Here is an 11662-nt window from a genome sequence, read left to right as displayed (position 1 = left end):
TACTCCACCAACGTCCAAAGGACGTCAGCCAATCATAAGGCACTGCTCATCTCAGAAAGAGCATCTTCGTGTCTACACCCCAAGGAAACAGAAATTCCTCAATGGGCGCCAACTACTCAATGGAAAGTTGGGACACAAGAACCTATGAGTAACTGCACATCCCCTAGACGGATCCCTGCGTTATCCAGCCCTCAGTGGCATAAAAATAAAAAATAATCGTCGAAGCAGCATCGTGGACTGTGGAGACAAAATCAACATCCAGAATCCCCAGCGGATAACAGCCTACACAGAGGCAGTAAAAATCAGAAAATCAAAAAGAGTCACCCGAATAAGGATAACCGGGATACTCCACCAACGTCAAAAGACGTCAGCCAAACATAAGGCATCGCTCAAATCAGAGAGAGAGCATCTGTGTCTACACCCCAAGGAGTCAAAAATTCCCATGGGTACCAACTAAGCAATGCAAGTTGGGACACAAGAACCTATGAATGACTGCACATCCCCTAGACGGATCCCTGCGTTATCCAGCCCTCAGCGGCACAAAATCAGAAAAACAAACCGTCGAAGCAGCATTGTGGACTGTGGAGACAAACTATACTCAACTACCTCATCTTTGAGAGGCAAAGTCTGGAGAGACGATACTCAAACGAAGTCTGGAGAGACAGTACTCAAACAAGGTCTGGAGAGACAATACTCAAACAAGGTCTGGAGAGACAATACTCAAACAAGGTCTGGAGAGACAATACTCAAACGAAGTCTGGAGAGACAGTACTCAAACAAAGTCTGGAGAGACGGTACTCAAACAAAGTCTGGAGAGACAGTACTCAAAGTCTGGAGAGACGGTTCTCAAACAAGGTCTGGAGAGACGGTACTCGAACAAAGTCTGGAGAGACGGTACTCGAACAAAGTCTGGAGAGACGGTACTCAAACAAAGTCTGGAGAGACGGTACTCAAGGTCTGGAGAGACAGTACTCAAGGTCTGGAGAGACAGTACTCAAGGTCTGGAGAGACAATACTCAAGGTCTGGAGAGACAATACTCAGCCATCAGCGTCGTCAGATGCACGTTGGTGTTAAACTTAGCTACCGAGGTTGTCAGAAGCGCCGAGGTATGCAACAACCTGGAGAGGCTACTCAATAATTTTCCACCGGAAGACGCTACAAGTCAGAAGGTTGGCACATCACCCGGACAATTGGGTCAACTCCTTTACTTGTCAGCCGGTACACCAAAAGACCGTTTGACTAAGTAAAGGGGGGGCAGCTGTAGACCCCTAAAATTGTCCGGGTCGGAAATAAAGCTTGAAGACTCTCGAAGACTGAAGGAAGATCAGCCAGAAGGACTCCTGGAAGGCCCTAGGAGGGTTCTCTGTAGGTCTAGAGGTCTTAGAATAGCTCAAAATAAGGAAGTGGAGGGAATGAAGCCCAATACGGCCATACTGAACTTAATACGGCCGTATTGAAGCTTCAATACGGCCGCAGTGAACTCAATACGGCGTATTGAAGTTTCTGAAACTTCAATACGGCCGTACTGAAATCAATACGGCCGTATTGAAGCTTCAATACAGCCGTATTGAACTCAATACGGCCGTATTGAAATTTCTGAATTTCAATACGGCCGTATTGAACTCAATACGGCTGTATTGAACTCAATACGGCCGTATTGAAGTTCAAAAATTTCAATACGGCCGTATTGGTTCTGTAGCCCGTATTGGGCCTGTTCCCTATAAATTTGACGTCAATTGGACGTCATTGGAGACTTTCACACTCAGTTTTGACTCCCTCCTTGAGTATTCTGGGGTTTTTGAGCAGTGTTCTGCCCTAGAAATCTCTCTGGGAGTCGATCCGACGAAGTTCTGGAATTCCGAGCACTTAGCTTGGAGATTCGAACCTAGTCGAAGGGAAATCCTCCGGATTTCCATAGTCAAAATTTTATAGGAGAGAGCGAGCGAGCTTGTAGAGCGAGGGAACGCCAAAAAGCTTCCCAGTTTTACTCAATATATAAAAGCACGCTTCAAAAGGTTTCTTCTTAAATCCTTCCTTTTACTGCTTTCTGTGTGCATATTTAAACTCTCATCATGTAGATAGTTAATTTATAATCGCTTATAATAAATAGGGGTAATTTAGTAATTTTACGCTATTATTTTAGAAATAATCTGTCATAGGGAACCCGAAAGGGGCGCTGTGGGGTGCTAACACCTTCCCCACGCGTAACCGACTCCCTTACCCGACTCTGGTTGTAATGGCCAAAGTTGATTTATAAAATCAATTGCCTTATCCCTTTTTCCAATGTTTTGAGTAAAACATTGGTGGCGACTCCACGAACCCTCCTTTTGCGAAAACCACTAATCCATGGAGGGTCCCGCTTGGGATTAATATGGATTGGTGAGACTTTTAATAAATAAATTGGATAAGATCGACAAGGTCTCAGTTTGAGAACAAGTCGTTCTAATAATCCAATACATTTTCAAAACTAAAATAAAAGCTAGCTCGACCGTCTTCGCGACCGCCGAGGCCCGTTTCGGGCCGGGTGGCGACAAACCCCATTCCCCAGTCGCCTACATAAGAGGCACTCCTTCAAAAGGAAAAATCATAAAAAGATCAATAATCATTCCCCAAGTGGAATCTGGCTCTCAGCCAATCATTGAACATCAAGGTGATATGCCTAACAGAAGAGGCTAATCAAAATCAACGACAAAATCCCCCAGTGGATAACAGCCTACACAGAGGCAGCAAAATCAGAAAACCAAAAGAGACACCCGAACAAGGATAACCGGGATACTCCACCAACGTCGAAAGGACGTCAGCCAATCATAAGGCACCGCTCACATCAGAAAGAGCATCTTTGTGTCTCAACCCCTAAGGAATCAGAAATTCCCCAGTAGGCACCAACTACGCAATGGAAAGTTGGGACACAAGAACCTATGAGTAACTGCACATCCCCTAGACGGATCCCTGCGTTATCATGCCCTCAGTGGCACAAAAATCAAAAAAACAACCGTCGAAGCAGCATCGTGGACTGTGGAGACAAAAATCATCACAAATCCCTGGAAAGGAGATATTCACGCTACCCCGTCGTCACAAACACGGAGGTATGCAGCTTCCGGCTCGAGCAATGAGCGAAGCTATCTCTGGAAAGGAGGTACTCACTGCTTACCGTTGTCACAAGGGTACTTAGCTTCCGGCTCGAACAAAGAGTGAAGCTAAGCCTGGAGAGGCGGGTACTCACAGCTTCCAGCTTGGGCAGCAAGCAAAGCAAAGCCTGGAGAGGCGAAACTCACACTTCTCACCGTCGTCACAAAGGTGCTTAGTTTCCGGCTCGAACAAAGAGCGAGACTAAGCCTGGAGAGGCGAAACTCACACTGCTACCGTTGTCACAAGGGTACTTAGCTTCCGGCTCGAACAAAGAGTGAAGCTAAGCCTGGAGAGGCGGTACTCACAGCTTCCAGCTTGGGCAGCAAGCAAAGCAAAGCCTGGAGAGGCGAAACTCACACTTCTCACCATCGTCACAAAGGTGCTTAGTTTCCGGCTCGAACAAAGAGCGAGACTAAGCCTGGAGAGGCGAAACTCACACTGCTACCGTTGTCACAAGGGTACTTAGCTTCCGGCTCGAACAAAGAGTGAAGCTAAGCCTGGAGAGGTGGTACTCACAGCTTCCAGCTTGGGCAGCAAGCAAAGCAAAACCTGGAGAGGCTACTCGACAATTTTCCACCGGAAGACGCTACAAGTCAGAAGGTCGGCGCATCACCCGGACAATTGGGTCAACTCCTTTACTTGTCAGCCGGTACACCAAAAGGCCGTTTGACTAAGTAAAGGGGGGGCAGCTGTAGACCCCTAAAATTGTCCGGGTCGGAAATAAAGCTTGAAGACTCTCGAAGACTGAAGGAAGATCAGCCAGAAGGACTCCTGGAAGGCCCTAGGAGGGTTCTCTGTAGGTCTAGAGGTCTTAGAATAGCTCAAAATAAGAAAGTGGAGGGAATGAAGCCCAATACGGCCGTACTAAACTTAATACGGCCGTATTGAAGCTTCAACACGGCCGCAGTGAACTCAATACGGCGTATTGAAGTTTCTGAAACTTCAATACGGCCGTACTGAAATCAATACGACCGTATTGAAGCTTCAATACAGCCGCAGTGAACTCAATACGGGCGCATTGAAATTTCTGAATTTCAATACGACCGTATTGAACTCAATACGACCGTATTGAAGTTCAAAAATTTCAATACGGCCGTATTGATTCTGTAGCCCATATTGCGCCTATTCCCTATAAATATGACGTCAATTGGACGTCATTCCACACTTTTCCACATAGTTTCAACCCTCTCCTTGAGTATTCTGGGTTTTTTTTGAGCAGTGCTCTGCCTAGAAATCACTCGGAGAGTTGATCCGACGAAGTTCTTGAGCCCCGAGCCATTTTGCTTGAGGATCGAACCTAGTCGAAGGGAAATCCTCCGGATTTCCGTAGTCAAAATTTAATAGGAGGGAGCGAGCGGGCTTGTAGAGCGAGGGAACGCCAAAAAGCTTCCCAGTTTTACGAAATATATAAAAGCACGCTTCAAAGGTTTCTTCTTAAAGTCCTTCCTTTTACTGCTTTCTGTGTGCATATTTAAACTGTCATCATGTAGATAGTTAATTTATAATTGCTTAGAATAAATAGGGGTAATTTAGTAATTTTATACTGTTATTTTAGAAATAATCTGTCATAGGGAACCCGAAAGGGGCGCTGTGGGGTGCTAACACCTTCCCCACGCGTAACCGACTCCCTTACCCAACTCTGGTTGTAATGGCCAAAGTTGATTTATAAAATCAATTGCCTTATCCCTTTTTCCAATGTTTTGAGTAAAACATTGGTGGCGACTCCACGAACCCTTCCTTTTTATGAAAACCACTAATCCATGGAGGGTCCCGCTTGGGATTAACATGGATTGGTGAAACATTTAATAAATAAATTGGATAAGATCGACAAGGTCTCAGTTTGAGAACAAGTCGTTCTAACAATCCAATACGTTTTCAAAACCAAAATAAAAGCGAGCTCGACCGTCTTCGCGACCGCCGAGGCCCGTTTGGGCCGGTGGCGACAACGCCCGAGCCGGAAGTTGAACACCAACGTGCCTTTGACGACGCTGATGGTTGAGTACTGCCTCTCCAGGCCCTGCCTCTCAACATGAGGTAGTTGAGTATTGCCTCTCCAGGCCCTGCCTCTTAACATTCAGCAGTTGAGTATTGCCTCTCCAGGCCCTGCCTCTTAACATTCAGCAGTTGAGTACCGCCTCTCCAGGCCCTGCCTCTTAACATTCGGCAGTGTGAGTTTACCTTCTCCAGGGTCTACGTCCGTGTCTTCTGATCACTTCGGCAATGCGAGTTTACCCTCTCCAGGGATCTGAGATGATTTTTTTGTCTCCACAGTCCACGATGCTGCTTCGACGATTGTTTTTTGATTTTTGTGCCACTGAGGGCTGGATAACACAGGGATCCGTCTAGGGGATGTGCAGTCATTCATAGGTTCTTGTGCCCCAACTTGCATTTGCATAGTTGGTACCCATGGGGAATTTCTGACTCCTTGGGGTGTAGACACAGATGCTCTTCTTGAATTGAGCGATGCCTTATGTTTGGCTGACGTCCTTTGACGTTGGTGGAGTATCCCGATTATCCTTATTCGGGTGTCTCTCTTTGATTTTCTGATTTTGTAGCCTCTATGTAGGCTATTATCCACTGGGGGTTCTGGATGTTGATTTTGATTTTGTCTCCACAGTCCACGATGCTGCTTTGACAATTGTTTTTGATTTTGATGCCACTGAGGGCTGGATAATGCAGGGATCCGTCTAGGGGATGTGCAGTCATTCATAGGTTTTTGTGCCCCAACTTGCATTGCTTAGTTGGTACCCATGGAGAATTTCTGACTCCTTGAGGTGTAGACACAGATGCTCTCTCTCTGAGTTGAGCGATGCCTTATGTTTGGCTGTCGTCCTTTCGACGTTGTGGAGTGTCCCGGTTATCCTTATTCGGGTATCTCTTTTGTTTTTCTGGTTTTGTCGCCTCTGTGTAGGCTGTTATCCGCTGGGGGATTTTGTCATTGATTGTGATTAGCCTCTTCTGTTAGGCAGATCATCTTGATGTTCAATGATTGGCTAAGAGCCGGATTCCACTTGGGGAATGATTATTGATCTTTTTGATCTTTTCCTTTTTGTAGGAATGCCTCTTGAGTAGGCGACTGGGGATTTGGGGATCTTATGTATCCCAGAGTATTATTTAGGAAGCCTCTACAGGCTTAGACTCACTCAACGCCTGAGTTGGAGAGCTATCTTCCACTGAGGAAGTTTTAAGTCCTTTGACTAGATATACTGCTTGGGCGATCGTGCTTCCATTGGGAATTTTGTCGATCTTGCTTTGATAGCTCTCGCTGGGGATTTGTTCCGTGAGCTTGAGTTGAGATATCTCTGGGGAGTATTATTTCTGCGAGCCTCTCCAAGCTCAATTATTCTGTATGATGAATTGGTTTTTTGTTCAGCCCGAGAATGCGAGCTGAGACGTCTTTTGGAGAGTATTATTTCGGCAAGCCTCTCCAGGCTTAATTATTCTGTGTGAGTATTGTTTCAGCAAGCCTCTCCAGGCTCAATTATTTTGTGAGAGTATTATTTTGGCAAGCCTCTCCAGGCTCAGTTATTCTGAGAGTATTATTTCGGCAAGCCTCTCCAGGCTCAGTTATTCTGTACAATTTGTTGGATTTTCTGTATTTTGCCTTTTTGTTGATTTTGGCTTTTTCTGTGTTTTTGCCTTTTTTGATTTTGGCTTTTTTCTGTATTTTTGCCTTTTCTTGTTGATTTGCGGCTTTTTCTGTTGACCGCTGCCATACACAAGCAATTTTTCCTATTTTCTATTTTATGCAATTGCCTCATGATAAGGTCTTTGAATGTGCAACTAAATGTGTGTGATGCACAAATGCAAGTTTTATTATTTAATGTTTTTAGAAAAATGAATGGCTCTCCCTATCCTCCTTTTCTTGGAGGAATTTCTGTCATCGACGCGAGGGAATATTTTTGTGAGCCTTTTATGCAGGAGGTTATGGATTTTATAGGAACCCCTCCAATTTTCTTTATTGACCGATTATTAAGAGAGTCTCGTACAATTTTTAAAACATCAATTTAGAGGCATAATCACATGGTCAAGAGAGAAAAGAAACAAATGGATATTTTATTTGATATTCAAAAATGTTTTTACAGAAAGATTTGCAAAGGGAATTTCTGAAGAATGGCTGGCCAAGGTGGGCTATTTATACATTTGGTCTTAAACAGTCATATCTGTAATTGTCGCTCTTCCCGTTCCCCTAGCTGCTTCGGGTGAGATGCCTGAGCCAGGAGTGTAGATGCTGCAAGACGCTTGCTTCTAGAAGATTATCACTTGAACCGCCTTTCGGTTTTCGATTCAAGTGATCGTTGCTTGCTTTGTTTTTTACATCTTATTCTTTTGCCCCTAACTTTTGCCTAGGACGTATCCTAGCGGGGATAATTTTGCCTTTGTTTTGCCTAGTACCCTTGTACTGGCGGGCTTTTCGTTTTGCCCTAACTTTTGCCTAGGATGCCCTTTTTGGGTTTTCATCCTAGCGGGCTTGTGTAAGCAACGTCTTCAAGCATAATACTTCTTTACCACGTCAGCGTTGACTGGGTATCGAAGTTCTTCTCCGTCCATGTTTGTGAGGATCAGTGCTCCTCCGGAGAAGGATCGCTTCACCACGTATGGTCCTTCGTAATTTGGGGCCCACTTTCCGATTTTGTCCTTTTGAGCTGGTAGCAATTTCTTCATCACCAGCTCTCCCTCATGGTAGATTCGAGGGTGGACTTTCTTGTCAAAAGCCTTTTTGATCTTCCTTTGGTAGGCTTGACCATGACATATGGCGTTCAGTCGTTTTTCTTCGATAAGGTTCAATTGGTCGTATCGGCTTTGAACCCATTCTGCCTCGGAAAGTTTTTCTTCCATGATTACTCTCAGAGAAGGTATCTCGACTTCAACAGGCAGAACTGCCTCCATTCCATAAACAAGGGAAAATGGAGTAGCTCCTGTGGATGTGCGCACTGAAGTCCTGTATCCATGGAGAGCGAAGGGTAACATCTCATGCCAGTCTTTGAATGAGACAACCATCTTCTGTACTATTTTCTTGATATTCTTATTGGCTGCCTCGACTGCCCCATTCATCTTTGGTCGATATGGGGAAGAGTTGTGGTGTTGGATCTTGAACTCTTGGCACAGTTCTTCCACCATCTTGTTATTTAGATTGGATCCATTATCAGTGATGATCTTATCGGGAATACCGTATCTGCATATAATGTTTTTTCTGATGAAGGATGTTACCACCTTTCGGGTCACATGAGCATACGATGCCGCTTCTACCCATTTGGTGAAATAATCAATGGCCACCAGGATGAATCTATGTCCATTGGATGCCTTTGGTTCGATGGGTCCAATAACATCCATGCCCCACATTGCAAATGGCCAAGGTGAAGCCAATACATTGAGTGGCGTTGGTGGGACATGAATATTGTCGGCATATGCTTGACATTTGTGGCATTTTCGAACGTATTGGTAACAATCCCTTTCCATGGTCGACCAATAGTACCCTGCCCTAAGGATTTTCTTAGCCATTGCAGGTCCGGGAATGTGGGTACCGAAAACCCCCTCATGTATTTCTTTGATCACATTTTGAGCTTCGACTTGGTCTACACACCTCAACAAAACCGAGTCATAATTCTTTTTGTAGAGGGTTTCTCCTATCAGCAGAAATCCCATGGCCCTTCTTCGGATATGCTTTTTGTCGTTATCGTTGGCCATATCAGGATATTCCCCTTTTTTCAGATATTGTTTGATATCGTGGAACCATGGACAATCGTCGATAACTTCATCTATCAGAAGGAAGAACGCTTGCTTATCATGCCGTCGGATATTAATGATGGGCATTTCATGCTCTTTATCCAAGGCGAACATCGACGAGAGTGTAGCAAGAGCGTCAGCAAACTGATTCTCCTCCCTCGAAATATACTCAAAGACGACACTTTGAAAAAGATGTGTCAAGTCTTTGATATGCTCAACATATGGTATTAGTTTAGGATTTCGGACTTCCCAGTCACCTCGTAGCTAATGAATGACTAAAGCCGAATCTCCAAACACTTTGAGCTTTAGGATACCATTGTTGATAGCTGCCTGGATTCCTAGCGCGCAAGCTTCGTATTCGGCCATGTTGTTTGCACAGTCGAAATTGAGTCTTGCTGTTAGGGGGATATGCTTTCCTTGTGGAGAGATTAACACTGTTCCAATCCCCTGTCCAAGCATGTTGGAGGCTTCATCAAAATACATGGTCCACGCATCATCTTTGCGCTCTTCATGTTGTAAGTTCATGATATCCTCATCGGGGAAATCATCCTGAAGGGATTGATAGTCATTGGTCGGCCCGTGTGCTAGGTAATCAGCTAGGGTACTGCCCTTGATGGCCTTTTGGGTGACATGTATGATGTCAAATTCTGATAATTGCACTTGCCATCGGGCAATCTTCCCAGTGATTATGGGTTTGTCGAACACATACTTAATTGGGTCCATTTTGGAAACCAACCAAGTAGTATGCCTAATCATATACTGCCTGAGCCTTTGTGTTGCCCATGCTAACGCGCAGCACGTCTTTTCTAGCGGCGTGTAGCGGGTTTCATAATCAAGAAACTTTTTGCTCAGGTAGTAGATGGCTTGTTCTTTCTTCCTTGTTTCATCTTGTTGTCCTAGCACAGCTCCCATGGACTCATCAAGTACTGTTAAATAGAGGATTAATGGTCTTCCCTCGACAGGTGGCACCAACACTGGTGGATTGGCCAAGCACTGTTTGATCTTATCGAAAGCTTGTTGACAATTCTCATCCCAAGTTTCGGAATGATTCTTGCGCAACAGCTTGAATATCGGTTTGCACGTGTCAGTCAATTGTGCGATGAACCTCGCGACGTAGTTCACCCTGCCGAGGAATCCTCTTATTTCTTTCTCGGTTCTAGGAGGAGGCATTTCCATTATTGCCTTTACTTTTTCGGGGTCCACCTCTATGCCTTTTTCACTGACGATGAACCCGAGAAGTTTACCCGACTGAACTCCGAAAGTACACTTAGCCGGGTTTAGCTTAAGCTGATACTTACGAAGCCGATTGAATAATTTTCTCAAATATTGGATGTGGTTCATCTCGTCCTTCGACTTTGCGATCATGTCATCCACGTATACTTCAATTTCTTTGTGGATCATATCGTGGAATAGCGTCACCATCGCTCGTTGGTAGGTGGCGCCCGCATTTTTAAGTCCAAAAGGCATCACCCTGTAGCAGAAAGTGCCCCAAGGTGTAATGAAAGAAGTTTTCTCGCGGTCTTCTATATTCATCTTTATTTGATTATATCCCGAGTATCCATCCATAAAGGAATAGAGTGTGTTTGTGGCAGTGTGATCCACAAGTGTATCGATGTGGGGCAAGGGAAAACCGTCCTTTGGACTGGCACGATTCAAATCCCTATAATCAACACACACTCTAACCTTCCCATTCTTTTTGATGACTGGCACAATGTTAGCCAGCCATTCGGGATACTGGGATACAACCAAGAATCCCGCGTCTAATTGTTTTTCTACCTCCTCCTTAATCTTTAAGGACCATTCGGGCTTGATTCGTCGAAGCTTTTGCTTAATGGGTCGAAACCCCTCTTTTAATGGCAACTTGTGTTCGACGATGTTGGAGTCCAAACCGGGCATATCACGGTACGACCATGCAAATACGTCTTTGTATTCCCTCAACAATTGAATCAATTGCGTTTTTATTTCATCACTGATATGGGTCCCAATATTGACTTCTTGTAACTCTTGACCCTGCCTCAAATTCACGGTCTCCAATTTCTCTTGATATGGCTGGAGTAGACGAGCTTCTTGATCTAGCAGTCTTTGCAGATCCGGAGAGATAGTCTCCTCATCACTGTCCGACTCAACCCATTCATCCTTGGCTTTCGGATCCCGATCAGAGCGAACAATCACAGACATAATTATTTACTGGTTCTGTTTAGGTTTAGAATTATTAATATTGATGAGAGAGAGAGAATAGAACAAAATGAGAGAATAATGTATGAAAAATGCCTCTTTATTGATATATGTATGTAAAACTGTACAAAACCCTTATTTACATGAAAAGGTCCTCATGATATCGGGTACTGATCATGAGTCCCTAAAAGAAAAATGTGGAGGGGCCCTATCATGGCTTGCCCTTCTCTCTACTCCTGTTTTGGCAGAGGGTTCTTGCTCACGTCGGGCACTGTCGAATCGAAAGTGACCCAACCAGCGTCAATAAGGCTTTGGACCTTGTGCTTGAGAGCTAGGCAGTTCTCCGTTGAATGCCCCGGCGCTCCCGAATGGTATAGACATTTGTCTTGTGGTTTGTACCAATCGGGGTAAGGTGGGTCGATCTTTCTCGGTGGAACATAAGCTAGAAGTTGGGCTTCTACTAGCTTCGGCAGGAGATCGCTATAAGTGGTCGGAAGTTTGTCAAACTTCTTCACAGAGTTGTATTGCGATTTGCCTGACTTCGAAGTGGAAGAAGATGGAGAAATGGTTACAGCGTTGACTCCTCCTTCTTTCTTCTTCCCGAAGGCCTTCTTAGCTTCATATGGTTGG

This window comes from Cajanus cajan, chromosome 3 (genome assembly GCF_000230855.2).
Source record: "Cajanus cajan strain Asha chromosome 3, NIPB_CcT2T_4, whole genome shotgun sequence".
Taxonomy (NCBI): domain Eukaryota; kingdom Viridiplantae; phylum Streptophyta; class Magnoliopsida; order Fabales; family Fabaceae; genus Cajanus; species Cajanus cajan.
This window is presented reverse-complemented; position numbering follows the sequence as displayed.